We start from the raw sequence: 15114 nt of genomic DNA on the forward strand, positions 1-15114 counted from the left end.
GGGAGTTGTTGTCAAGTCTGTCTTTGAAGGAAGATTTTCTTGCGGCGCGGAGGAGTTGGTGGTGTTTCCAGGTGGCGTTTTTGAGGGCTGACATGTTCTTGTCGGTCTGGTCAAGGCGCCAGGTTTTCTCGAAGGTGTGGCATCGTTTTTTGGAGTCCTTGAGGGTGGAGTTAAACCAGGAGCTTCTTTTGTGGTTGGCTCCGTTCGCTCGGCCAGGATGTTAGCGCAGTCGGAGATCCAGCTCGTGAGGTTGTTGGCTGCTTCGTTGGGGTCTGAGGTGCTGGTGGGCGGTTTCTGGGAGAGAGCTGATGTGAGTTGGTCGGCGGTGATTCGGTTCCATTGTCTTCTCGGTGGTTGTTGAGCGTGGTGGTGGGTTGTGGTTTTCCTGTAGCTGAAGTGGACGCAGCTGTGGTCCGTCCAGGAGAGTTTGGTGGTGTGGTTGAAGGAGATGTGTTTGCTGGAGGAGAGTATGGGGTCGAGCGTGTGTCTGGCGTAGTGGGTGGGGGTGTTGACCAGTTGCTTGAGTCCGAGGTTGGAGAAGTTGTCCAGTAGGGTGGTGGTGTAGTTGTCGTTGTAGTTCTCCAGGTGGAAGTTGAGGTCTCCCAGGAGGATGTAGTCGGCGGAGGGGAGGGTGTGTGGGCTGACGAAGTCTGCGATGTCTTTGCTGAAATTGGTGCGTGGTCCGGGGGGTCTGTAGATGAGGGTTCCTCTGTCGTACTTTAATCTCTGTGACCGCGTAGGGGACAGGGCCCCACCCCTGTCTATCCTGGTATTGGCGAACCGCAAATGGTTAATGCGGTATGTACAAGTGCTTTGTATACCGTTCTAGCTATGAATGCACTGTGTACACGTTATTCTGCTTCACTACGCGGGTTCCATTTTGGAAGCAGTGGCCATCTTGGGATTGCCCTCACATAGGCTATAATGAAGCAAATACGGGCCTCACAGCACATTTGCCTTTCCATGACTCTTCTGTGACCTGGGCAGCTTGGCTCTGCTGCCCCAGGTCAAACTGGTCTCACGAGCTCCCCTTCCTCCGGCCACCCGTGATTAGCATCAGGGCTTGACACGCCATAAAGTCCTTTCATCCCACACAAGCCTCTGGCTAATCTCTTTCACACCTGACTGTTCCTGCTTTATGACTTGTTTCTATCAACAGGAGCTGCCCGTGTTTTATTGGGGCCTATCGATATCTGATGTGGGATCTGAACCTTGCTGTGTAAATAATTGTGGGCTGGCTTAACTGGAATGTGGGATGGTCATCATGACTCTGCCTTTTCGTTTGTAATATATACTTTAAATGACCATATCATAAACCTAGGAATGTATGCCTGAGGCAGGAAAAACTGTACTTAAGGAGAAGCCCGTTTCTATGATTTTTAGCAGTCTCCTGAGAACATACACGCTGTTGTACTTCTAGGATACCTGTAATTGGTCTGCAGCCAATAAATGAATCTTTGACTTCACCCAGAAGACTCTGTGTTTCTGTAGGTCTGGAACAGGGAGAACCCAGAAGTCATAGGGTGTGTGCCCCTGCACCGCTGGGTTTAAAATACCCAGTACTTCAGTTTGGCGCCCAACTCGGGACGATTTCAGCGGTACCAGTCCAAGCCAGAGGTTCGTGAGGAGCTTCGTGTGGAAATTCCGGAGGAAGGCCGCCACTTCATCGACCCCTGCATGTCGACGTGGTCCGAAAGTCTTTTCTGCGAGGTTCTCCGCGTCCCGACGGCTACGAAGGACTGCTGCCCTGATTAATCGACCTGTTTTGGACCCTTGACGAGTTTTGATAGAGCGAAACAATCGAGAGAGTCTTCTGGTGACGCCATCGATCATCAATATTCAGTTAAGTATAAGTGGAGCGTCTCCCATTTGTTTGGTATCCCTCGGGATCGTTTTGATTTAGAAATTTGGAGTTTGCAAACGCCAAAGCCAGAGGACTCATGTATTCACGAGACTATCGTAATCGATAATCCTTTGACGTTTGGATCTAGACTAGTGAGCGAAGATGCCTGGTTCTAGAATATTTGGTAGATTGTTTTGTTTGGGTTGTGGAAGAGATTTCCAGCTGGAGGAATCATGTCCGGTTCCTCCGGTTGGAACTCCAACTTATGAGCTCTATGTAAAACATGGCGTAGCCCCATTGCATATAACGAAGTATGGATCCACTACACCAGAAAAGACGGTGTTTTAAAATGGCCCCAAAATGGTAGTTTCGATACCAATATTTTAGATAATTTGGAAATTAAATTGTTTAAAAAGAAAGCCCGGCCGGCGATGTTTGATTCTTTCCGCTTATGGCGGAAGGAAGCCAAACAGAAGGAAATTAAGCTAGCGAAAAAGAATAGGAGAGAAAAAGGTATGACAGTAATGCAAGCAGCTGTACAATTCAAAGACAATGAGGAGGAGCAGATGAATGAGCAATTGCACAGACAGCGTAAGTTAGGGATCGACAAATGTTACCCAGCTTTACCGCACTCTAAGCAGAATGAGTCCGAAGAAAAGGAGAAAGATCCCCTGATGTCGCATTTGTTGAGTTCGCCACCCCCGTATACTCAAAATGCCACGGCGCCTCCCCAGCTTGCGAATATGCCACCTCCAGTTAATATACTGCAAGCTTTGCCGCTACCGCCAGCTGCCTCGCAGCCGGCTCCTATCCCTATAGCGCAGCCCTCTCAAGGGCCGCCAGTTGTGTTTCCAACTGCCCCCGCGCTTCCTGCGACTTTGTCTAATTCAGCAGCTGCCTCCCCTGACACTCTTCCTTGCACCACTCCAGTACCTGTTTCTGCATCCTCTTTTCTCCCCTCTGTTTATCCCCCTGTTTTCGCCTCAACTTCTCCTTCAGCGCGACAGCGTTTAGCTAATGTGGTTACTACGTTAATGTCGCCTCTCTTTGAGTCATCCGGTGCGACTCCTGGCTTACAGCGTAAGCAATTGCGCAGTCAATTGCCTAACCCCGATGAGAAAAAGGTAATAGATCGCATGGCGCGTAGATGGATTGTTTTCCCTTCACTATATGATGTGGAATCAGTTGTCAACGTTTTCCATCAATGGGATGCCCCAAAACAGAGGTATGTCTTTGAGAAAATGAGCGAAATTCTCTGTGAGGAATTGGATGATAGTGGTAAAGACCCAAGCCCGCAGGAGTTGTGTCGAGTGAGATTTGATTTTGGAACTGGTACCATTGTGGATCGCGATGTAGATAAAGCAGTTGCGGTTGTATTATCCTTCAGGAATGATGATTGTCAACAGTCGTTGTTTGAACCTGATGTCCCTGTGGGAAAAAGGGTAAAAGCACGCCAATATCCGATGCGTGAGGTTCCCCCAGTTTGGAGACCTGCTGAACCAAATGCTAATCCACCTGTCTTAGCACATTTTCAGCGTATTTGGGTACATGTTCCATGGAAAAGATCTGAGGTGTTAGCACTTAAGCAGACATTGCCTGATCCACGTAAAAACCCTACCGGTTATTATAAGGAGTTTTCACAAACTGCAGAATCCTGTGTAATGAATCTGGCTGATATAGATATGCTGTTTGGGAATGTGGTTCCACAGCCTTTGTGGGGATCCATTCGTAATATGGATCATGCTGCAGAACTAGGGGACACATGGGCTAACATCATCGCTGCTGACGCTAGACAGATTGGTGGCGCGAAACCAGAGCCTTTAATAGCAGAACTCCCTGGTAGAATCATCACGTATATGAAGACAATAATGCCCGCGATGCGCGTAAATTGGGACAAGCTATCTGCATGCAAGCAGAAGAAGATGAGACAGTGTCAGACTTCTTTACCAGGTTTGAAGAAACGTTTATTGACCACAGTGGGCAAGATATGAGTACTGAGGGTGGCCAACGGTTATTTGTGGATAAATTTGTGCAGAATTTACTTCCTGACCTGTGTAAAAAGTTAAAAGATTCAGAAAGTTCTTGGGCTGTTTCCTCTTCAGCGCAAATACTGACTACTGCACAGTATTATGAAAACAGAGATAAAGACGAGAAAGATAGAACAGAAAAGAAAACGAAAGAACTAAAAACAAAGGTCCTTTTACAGCAGGCCTATCCGCCACGTGGAGGTCAGAATAATTATAGGCAACCCCAAGGTGTCTATCACCAACCCCAACAATTTCAGAACAATCAGCAAATGCATGGGTATTATCAACCACGTGTCCCTGTAGGTCCCAACCAATGTTCATACTGCAAAGAGGAAGGTCATTTTAAATATAGTTGCCCTAAATTGATGCAGCGTAACGGCAACATGTATGGCGCAAGAGGGAGGGGTGGTCAGCAAGCTCCTAGAGGCAGAGGGCGTGGAAATGTTCCCCAGAACGCGCGTCCTCTTCCGCCTCAAAATACCATCAATAGCTTTGATCAGCAAGCCAACGCGATTAGTAATACAGCTCAGTACTACAATAATGATTATTATGCAGAGGACGGCGATGCAGAAAATAATGATTACTAGGACAGCCGTAGACAGAGAGAGGGAGTTGTTTCAGTGCCAGTGGATCAGAGCGGACCGTATGTTGAGGTGACTACAGCAAATGTAACGGAGCCCTTTCTGCTAGACACTGGTGCTGCAAAGAGTTCAATCATGCATTCAAAACTCCCTGGCGCACCTTTGTCTGGCGATATAAATGTTTCAGTAGGTTTTTCTGGCGCCCCAGTTAGGAACCCGATTTCTAGTCCCATGTCACTTTCTATTGGACCTTGCGAGCTGAAAGCACCCCTGATCCTAACAACAGGTTGTAATGAAAATTTGCTAGGGTTAGATTTGTTAAAAAGATTGCATGCTACACTGTATTGTTCACCGTCAGGAGTACAACTTACATTAGGCAGGAAAGTGATTTCCCCGATGTACTTGTCTAAAAATACAATGCCGCCTGAATTGTCATCCCTTCCGGATGTCCTTTGGGCTACTGGTCCCAATGATGTGGGCCTCTTGGAGATACCACCATACGTGGTAACTTTAAAGGCTAATGTCAGACTGCCACGTATTCCCCAGTACAAGATCTCTAATGAAGGCCAGAAAGCATTGTTAGACATTGTCAGCGACTTGATTAATAAGGGTGTAATTGAAGAGACAAGAGGCAACGTTTGCAATAGTCCGATTTTACCTGTCTTAAAACGAACGGACCCTTCACAGCACCTGTTTACAGATTTGTGATTGATCTTAGAGAGGTTAATAAGATTGTTGTGCCACAGTTTCCAGTTGTCCCTGATATAACTGCCTTGTTAACGATGATTCCAGCCTCTGCTGCATGGTTTTCTGTGATCGATTTAAAGAATGCTTTCTTTAGCATCCCAATTGCAGAGGAGAGCAGAGACATTTTTGGCTTCAGTCTGGGAGGCCGAAGCTTCCGCTTCAAACGCGCTCCCCAGGGCTACTGTGAAAGTCCATCAATATACAGCCAAGCTTTGAAAGCGCAGCTTGATGCACTTGTTTTACCTAGTGGCGCTATCCTGATTCAGTACGTTGACGATTTACTAATTGCCGCGGATACTGAGAAGATCTGCAAAGAAGCCACATTATCACTGTTGCGCCATTTATCCGCTTTCCATCACAAAGTGTCTCTCTCAAAGCTGCAATATTGTCGACAAGAAGTGACCTACTTAGGTCATCTCTTATCGAAGGAGGGAAGGAAACTGACCCCAGAAAGAATTCAAGCCATTGCACGGTTGAGTGTGCCAAGAACACAGAGAGAAGTGCGTGCTTTCTTGGGCATTACCTCATACTGTAGGCACTGGATCCCAAATTTTTCCCTGTTGGCAAAACCTTTGTTAGCATTAACATGCAAAGACACACCGAATCCTATCCCATGGTCTGAAGAGTGCCAGAAAAGTTTTGTGGAATTGCGCAGTGCATTATGTTCAGCTCCTGTGTTGGGTACTCCTGACTACAGCAAGCCTTTTACATTGTATGTTCACGAGAAAGATGGTTGTGCATTATCAGTGTTAACACAGCCTTTTGGTGACAGACCGCGCCCATGCGCATATTTTTCATCAACCTTGGACCCTGTAGGGAGGGCATTGCCAAGCTGTCTGAGAGCGACAGCTGCTGCAGCTATGTCTATCCGACAATCGGCTGGTTTGGTAATGGACAACACATTGATCGTTATGGTTCCACATGCTGTAGACACATTATTAAACAGAACCAAGACACAACACTTGACTAGTGCGCGATTATCAGGCTATGAGCTCACACTGTTAGCAAACCACATACACATAAAGAGATGCAACACGCTGAATCCAGCTACGTTATTGCCAAATCCAGCAGACCTAGATGAGAATGAGCAACATGACTGTTTGTTCAGAACAGAAGAAGAGACGAAAGGGAGAGTAGATCTAAAAGATACTCCCCTGACTGAGTGTGATGGTACTTTATGGGTGGATGGTTCGTGTTTCAAGCTCCCTAATGGTGACATGACTGCTGCATATGCTATCACGACTTTACACACGGTTGTGGAAACTGCACGTGTGCCACATAATTCGGCCCAAGCAGCAGAATTAATCGCCCTCACAAGAGCATGCGTGTTGTCTGAAGGAATGAGAGTGAATATATACACCGATAGCCAGTACGCCTTTGGCGTGGCTCATAGTTTTGGGCGATTGTGGAAAGAACGTGGGTTCCTGACGTCGCATGGAGCTAAAATTCAGAATGGCAAGTTGGTGAATGATCTCCTTGAGTCACTGACCCTACCGTTGCAAGTTGCGATTATGAAATGCAGTGCGCACAGGAAAATCACAGATGACGTTGGACGTGGGAATGCGTTTGCTGATGAAATCGCGAAAGAAACAGCACAGAATGTAACGACTAGAATGTATGTTGCAGGCCCCGCAAGATGGGTTGATGATGTTGGAATGTGTGAAAACACGATAGAGAGTGTGAAGTCGCTTCAAGCTGAAGCTACAGAGAAAGAATTAAGCAAGTGGAGAGAAAGTGTGGGTAAGTTGGATGAGAATGGTTGTTGGATTGATCTGACAGAACATAGGCGATGGTTGTTGCCTGATGCATATGTGCTTCCAGTAGTTACAATGGCACATGGAATGGCACACATCAGTACGAAAGGAATTTGTAAGTTGTTGGCTCCAGTATGGCAGAATGCTGGAATTCCCAAGTGTGCAGAGAATGTGGTCAAGAATTGTATGGTATGTCTGAAATATAACCCTGGTAGGGGAACCCCAACTCCAGCTGGTCATTTTGCACCCCCATCATACCCATTTGAAGTTTTGCAGCTGGACTTTATCCACATGGAAAGGTGCAACAACCTGAAATATGTATTGGTGGTTGTCTGCGCTTTTTCAAAATGGGTAGAGGCCTATCCTCTAAAGGATAACACTGCCCTATCCACAGCCAAAGCCCTTGTGAAAGAGTTCTTCCCTAGGTTTGGAATGCCAAGAATGATGTGGTGTGATAACGGAAGTGAGTTTGTGGGTAAAGTGATGAAGAATGTGTGTGAGGGGCTAGGTATTAGGCAGAAGTTCCACGCTGCAAATCACCCCCAATCAGCTGGATTAGTAGAGCGCTACAACGGCGCTCTAAAACTTAAACTGGCCAAAATCCAGGCGAGCACCGGTCTTAAATGGCCCGATGCTCTGCCTTTAGCACTCCTGTCCACCAGAATGACCGTACACTCACGAGTGGGACTTAGTCCTTATGAAGTGGTTTTTGGCCGCCCGGCCAACGTATGGGGTGTACCAAGGCCTACGAAATTCAGTGAGATCGAGCATCCAGTACTACTCGATTACTTGTATGATTTGACTGCTAAACTACGTGTTTTACATCAACAGGTGCATGATACTCTTCCCCAAGCTTCTGAAACTCCTGGACACCCTATCGACCCTGGCACATGGGTGCTGATTAGAAATTTCCAGCGCAAAAGCAACGACGAGCCTCGTTGGATCGGCCCCCACCTTGTACTTCTGTCAACGAGATCAGCGGTTCGGGTGAAAGGGAGAAAGAATTGGGTCCCTTGCCCCTGCCATATGACCAGTGGGTCCAGGAGGGTATCGCCGACTCTGAAACAGACACTGTACCTCGTTTTGTACCATTCAGTGATGCGCGCATAAAAGGCACAGTTTCAGACCAAGAGAGTAACGATATTTTGCAAGAAGCTGTGCCACCATCAAGTCGATTGGACACCACAGAGCCTGAACTTTTGTTCCAGGATCAAACAGCACCTGGCCGTCTCCGCTATAATTTGAGACCAAGGCCTATGGAGAAATAAAGATTTCCTTACTATCTTTTCTTTTTGACATTATAAGCTCTCCCATCTGAAGGACTTTCTTGATTTTTGTTTTTCGAACCACCATCCGGGTTCAGCCGCAGGGTCGCGGTGCCAAGACTTTGGGGTACAGGCCGAAGACGTTAGGTCAACGGTTCTGGTTGGTCTAGGGCGTTTCCCTGGACTGACAGGCGTACTCCTTAGCAGAAGAAACTCATCCGCCGCGAGCGGCCCGATTAGAGGATGGAGTTTTTTAAGATGGAGAGACCCGTTGAGGAAATGAACTTTAAAGCAAGGATGTGTAAAATTATAAAGAGTAAATGTTTTGTATTTTTGTGCCTTTTTATACTATGTAGTATAATAATGTTCATCGTTGGATTTGTATTTTTCTCCTCTCAAAAGCCCATTGCACCCACTGTACAGCCTACACCTCTTTCTACTGCCTCCTCACACTCTTTTCACCCTCTGCCTGAACATGAACAAACCAGACGATCAGAGTTTGTAAATAACTCGTTTATTCAGCTCTTGCACCAACACCAACTGGTAATGAATACAACCAATTGCTGGGTGTGTGGGTTAATGCCACATACCATTAATAAGGGTATTCCCTATTTGGTGCTGCCATTTAGTTATAATGGATCGTCATGGGCATTCCAGACCATGTTTCTCTATGCTCTAGATACGTACTCCCCTCGACAGTCGCGTTCCATCAGACCTATCACCAATAATAAGGCTTTGATGAAAGGAGTTGCCGATATGAGCAGAGATATCGATGCATACTCGTCCATACCCAAGGAAGAATTGAGACCTTATGTAGGATGGAACGCAACGGGGTATAGTATTAGTCTGGGTGAAAGACAGCGAAAAATCTCATCCCCAATCTGGGTCGTACCCCACATAGGTCGGTTCTGCTTACAAGGTAATGGTCAGAATCCTAGAGCTCAACTGGGGAGAAGTGACTGTACTGAAACGTACACTTTCCCATCACAGTTTTCTCCTGCGTTTTTTGGCTGCCAAGGGCACATATTTCATCTGTAATGACCGAGCATATACATGGTTGCCCCCTGATTTCTCGGGCACATGTTATATTGCAAACTTGCTACCGCCAACATTTACTGCTGCCTCTGACTATCACAAGACTAGAGTTGTGAGGGGCGTGATTAGTAAGGAGGATACTGCCGGTCAGGAAGCAGGAGACTTCTTCTTGGGTTTCCTGCCGTTTTGGGGACCTATGGTAAATAGTGGGAACCTGAGACAACTGACTCGTGTGGTTGAATCCACTGTCAATGTAACGGCTGGTGCCCTCGGTAATTTGACAGCTGAGCTCCAAGCGGATCGCCTTATGACTTTGCAGAACCGCATGGTTCTAGACGTTATTCTTGCAGACCGCGGTGGGGTATGTAAGGTTATCCAATCCAGTTGTTGCATTTTCATACCAGATAACGCTCCAACAGTCTATCAAGCCATCTCCAGACTCCATAAATCTGAGTCCATACACGTGGATAAAGGAGATTGGTCACTGGTGGGGTGGTTCTGGGAACTGATATCTGCCTGGGGTTGGAAAGTTCTGATGGTCATTGGAATGATCTTAGCGATTCTTTTCCTGTTCTGACTGTGCATACAGTGTGCTCCTGCGATATGTGGCCTCTGTGCTACATTATGTGTAAGGAAACCTGTATCGAGAGACGAGCTCAGTGATAGGATGATGCTACAGCAACATCTCCATGACTTCGTGAACATTGACCTAGACTCGGATTGAGATGAGTATAGTGATTGCCTATGTAAGGGCAAAAGGAGGGTCTGTCGTACTTTAATCTCTGTGACCGCGTAGGGGACAGGCCCCACCCCTGTCTATCCTGGTATTGGCGAACCGCAAATGGTTAATGCGGTATGTACAAGTGCTTTGTATACCGTTCTAGCTATGAATGCACTGTGTACACGTTATTCTGCTTCACTACGCGGGTTCCATTTTGGAAGCAGTGGCCATCTTGTGATTGCCCTCACATAGGCTATAATGAAGCAAATACGGGCCTCACAGCACATTTGCCTTTCCATGACTCTTCTGTGACCTGGGCAGCTTGGCTCTGCTGCCCCAGGTCAAACTGGTCTCACGAGCTCCCCTTCCTCCGGCCACCCGTGATTAGCATCAGGGCTTGACACGCCATAAAGTCCTTTCATCCCACACAAGCCTCTGGCTAATCTCTTTCACACCTGACTGTTCCTGCTTTATGACTTGTTTCTATCAACAGGAGCTGCCCGTGTTTTATTGGGGCCTATCGATATCTGATGTGGGATCTGAACCTTGCTGTGTAAATAATTGTGGGCTGGCTTAACTGGAATGTGGGATGGTCATCATGACTCTGCCTTTTCGTTTGTAATGTATACTTTAAATGACCATATCATAAACCTAGGAATGTATGCCTGAGGCAGGAAAAACTGTACTTAAGGAGAAGCCCGTTTCTATGATTTTTAGCAGTCTCCTGAGAACATACACCCTGTAATTGGTCTGCAGCCAATAAATGAATCTTTGACTTCACTCAGAAGACTCTGTGTTTCTGTAGGTCTGGAACAGGGAGAACCCAGAAGTCATAGGGTGTGTGCCCCTGCACCGCTGGGTTTAAAATACCCAGTACTTCACCTCTGAGGGTGGTTTTGGGGTCGCTGTGGATTTGGAAGTGGAGGTGTTCAGCGTCGGAGAGTGTGTGGTCGGTGTTGGTTGTGATGCGGATGGAGCTCTTGTGGACGATGGCGATGCCGCCTCCGGTGCGGTTGGTGCGGTCTTTCCTGATGATTTTGTATCCGTCAGGGATGGCTATGGCGATGTCGGGTGCCGAGGAGGGGTTCATCCAGGTCTCAGTGAGGAAGGCGATGTCTGGGGCTGTTGAGTCGCTGAGGTTCCACAGTTCGATGGCGTGTCTGTGGACGGATGGCGTGTTGATCAGGATGCACTCGAGGTTGTGTCCGGGGGTGTTGTTCTTGTGGGGTGCGTTGGGGGTCCGTAGGCAGGTGAATCGGCAGTTGCGGCAGGTAAAAAGACCGTGGGTGCGTCTCGGGGTGGTGCGGCAGCAGCCCGGCGCTCTGCCGGGGTTGAGTTTGGTCAGGGCGGCGGTGTCGTAGGTCAGGCGTGGGAGGAGTGGGTTGCGGGGGCCAGGGGTCATGGCGCTGGGAGCGGTCCAGGCGCGGACGGGCGCAGAGGGGGTTGCCTTAGGCGTGCCTTAGGCGCACCAGCGGCGCGCCCGCTGCGCACGTCCGCTGCGCGGTCTTGCAGCGGCCGCCATATATGGGGTAGCCGTGGAGGAGGGGTCAGCTGGGAGGCGGGCGGCGGGAGGGTAGGCGGGGGAAAAAACGGCGGGAAAAGCGGCGAGGGCAAAAAAGCGAAAAAAGACGAGAAGCGAGAGAAACGAAGCAAAAGGGGAACCAGGCACTAAAAGGGGGGCACAACAACAACCGGGCACTCTGGGGGGCACGCACTCGGGAAACAAGGAAAAAAAGGGGCAGCACTCACAACAACAGCGGGCACACACTCGGGGAACAAGGAAAAAAAGGGGGCAGCACTCACAACAACAGCCGGGCACGCACTCGGGGAACAAGGAAAAAAGGGGGCAGCACTCACAACAACAGCCGGGCACGCACTCGGGGAACAAGGAAAAAAGGGAGCAGCAGTCAGAATCACACAGAATCGCACAAAAGGAGGCAGGCAAGCACTGGTGGTGCTGCGGGGGCAGGGGAGCGACCTACCCTAAGGTCAAGGGTCGCTACCACTGTCTCGCAGCGGCTGCCATATATGGGGTCGCCGGGGAGGAGGGGTCAGCTGGGAGGCGGACGGCGGGCGGCGGGAGGGTAGGCGGGGGAAAAACGGCAGGAAAAGCGGCGAGGGCAAAAAAGCGAAAAAAGACTCCAGGGAAGACATGGCTTGGTAGTTCGGGCTGGACTGTTCCCATGCAGCACAGGGTCAGACTGATGTGCATATGGCCATGTCTAAACTGGGGTGGCGGAGTGTGCTAAAGAATGATGATGGATTAATCCCAGATCAGTTGACTGGGGGTGAGTGTTTGCAATGTTCAACACTCCGTCCATCATCCCCTTTGGTTTTGCTTTGTTCGCACTAGGTTGGCAGGGTATGCCCAGACGTGGGTCCCTTGCTTACTATGCCACTGGATTCAAGCTAGCCTGGCTGATGATGGTTGATTAGCCAGAAACCGGTCCCAGGATGCTTGTTTCCGGTCCAGGGAAGACATGGCTTGGCAGTTCGGGCTGGACTGTTCCCTTGAGGCACAGGGTCAGACTGATTTGCATATGGCCATGTCTAAACTGGGGTGGCGGAGTGAGCTAAAGAATGATGATAGATTTGAGTGTATGTTATGTTCATCACTCCATCCATCACCCCCTTTGGTTTTGCCTTGAGTACCACAGTGAGGCTTCATTTACTTCAAATGTCATGGTTTGTGAAGGGACATTTCTATGCATCATTGCAAGCCATTTCTCATGGACTGTAAAATAAAAGTTCCTGAATTGCTTCCTAACATATCGTTGCTTACCAAGTGGCTGGAATTCCATCATGGAACATGTTGCAGTGCCAAAGTCACTAAAAGTGTTGCCTAGCAAACTTTCAAGAAGATGTTTCATATCTATACCAATTACGCTGAACACTTGGTAGAGAAGGATGTTTGAGACTTTAGTTTTTTTTTTCTTTTTTAAACAAATTTTATTGACGTTTTGAACACATCCAGGCCTAGAAGGCCATCACATAAGTGTATTATCAACAACACAGCAGACCTCAATGATCCCAGTGTAACAGATCCCCACAAAACATGCACAGAAAGAACACCACCACCCTGAACCCCGGTCAGTAATGATACCCATGGTTTCTTATCTTCCCACAATGTGAGTCCTCTACATCTCTTTGAGCCATATGACTGTATCTCCTCCTCGATAGTGGCATCGGCAGGTTGAGTGGGTGGTAGCAGAATACCGCTGTAATCCGCCCATCTCCTCCATATTTTCCTGTGCTTCTGGGGGCATCCAACCCCTTGTTTAGAAGACTGCAATCTCTATCCCCATAAATCTGTCCATGGCTGCCTTCCAACCCCTCACCGAGGACGGGGACGCCGCCCTTCAGTGTTGGGCGATATTGCGCTTGGCCAACGTTAGCCCCAAAAACAAGAGATGCTGTTTATATCCGTTTCCTCCAATATCCTCCGTAGTGTGAAGAAGGACCAGTTTAGGCGCAAGAGGGATCATCCATGCTAAAATTCGAGCCAAGCAAGAGGTCACCCTATGCCAAATCCGCTGTAATGCCGTGCAGCTCCACACTGTGTGGAAAAAGGTACCCTCTTCAGCATTACAGCAGAGACATGCAGGGGAGAGTATCACTCCCATCCGCCACAAGCGGAGTCTGGTGTAGTAGGCTCTATATAAATATTTGAATTGGATTAGGCGATAGTACGATGAAAATGCAGCGCCCCGGGGGGCTGCCAGGGCCTCAGCCCACTCGTCATCAGTTAGGTCCTTGATATCTCCCTCCCTAGCCACCCGTAGTGCCGGTACAGTGGTAGGACTGTGTGTTACTAAGGTCTGGTATAGCTGTTGAATCTTGTGTGGGCCCATGCCCCCCAGTATCAACTTACCCTCCAATGGATTAAACTCCGCTAAACCCTGAATATAGAGAGCTAGGGCATGTCGTAACTGCAAGTACTTATAGAACTGACTGCAGTGTGGCTGGCATTACTCTTGCAGGCTTTGGAAGGGCCTCAGCATCAGCCTTGCATGACAACTCCCAATGTGGACAAGCCTATGAGATTGCATTCTCGGAACCCCGGTGGCCCCATGACCTCTAATAGGACAGTCCCATACCACAACGGGGTTTCCGATGTCAATCCACCACCCCATCCCCTTTGACGAATGGTCTGCCGCCACATCTGAAAAGCCACCCTGGTGGCTGGAGGCAAGTGCTCCACTCCCGCCCGACTATAAAGAAAATCCAAGACTGACCGGGAACCCATTGCCCACCTCGCCACAGCGTATGCAGTATTGGTCTGATCACTGTACCACCAGTCATTGATAGTAAGGAGGTGAGAAGCCAGTATGGTACGAATTTACGTTAGCCGCTGCAACCCTCCACAGAAGGTGGGCTTGACACATGTGCGGAGAGCCACTCAGGTCGCTCCGCCCCCCCACCCCCTCACCCACGGGAAGTTATTCAGGACTGCTTTCACTTCTTGACACTATGAGTCTGAAATGTTGTATGGGTAATTTTGCAACTTACATAATAGCCGTAGTAAGCACACCATTTCGAAGATGGCGGACCAACCCAGCAGCGACAAGGGCAGTGGGGACCAGGTTTCACTTTGTCTTGAATACGATACAGCAAGGGACCAATGTTGTGCTGCCATGAGATAGTCGGGTCTGGGGAGACATAGACCCCCAGATATTGAAAGCCCTCAACAGCCCAGGTCAGCTGTGGGGCCCATGCCAATCTCCCCTGGATAACGCAAACTGGGAATATTACCGAATTCATCTGGTTTATGAACAACCCGGAGTTCTCCCCGAATATCCGCATGATCCGTGAACCAGAGAACGCTGGGTCTGTAAGGAAAAACAGAACATTGTTCGCGTATAGGACGAAGGTGTCCAATATCTCAGCCGTCCAGTCAAACCCGCGCAGCCATGCAGCTAGTGGCTCGATTGCAAGCCCAAATATGAGGGGGGACGGAGGGCACCCCTGCTGGTGCCTCTGCATATGGGAAACAGATCAGAAACTTCACCTGTCACACGGACGGACGCTGACAAGTGCGCACATAAGAGTCGAATATAAGCGAGGAAGCGTGGGCCAAAGTTGAGGGCCTATAGAAGGGTAAAAAGGTATTCTCAGCTGATCGAGTCGACGGCTTTGTCCAT

The sequence above is a fragment of the Triturus cristatus genome, chromosome 4_2 (assembly GCF_964204655.1).
Source record: "Triturus cristatus chromosome 4_2, aTriCri1.1, whole genome shotgun sequence".
Classification (NCBI taxonomy): Eukaryota; Metazoa; Chordata; class Amphibia; order Caudata; family Salamandridae; genus Triturus; species Triturus cristatus.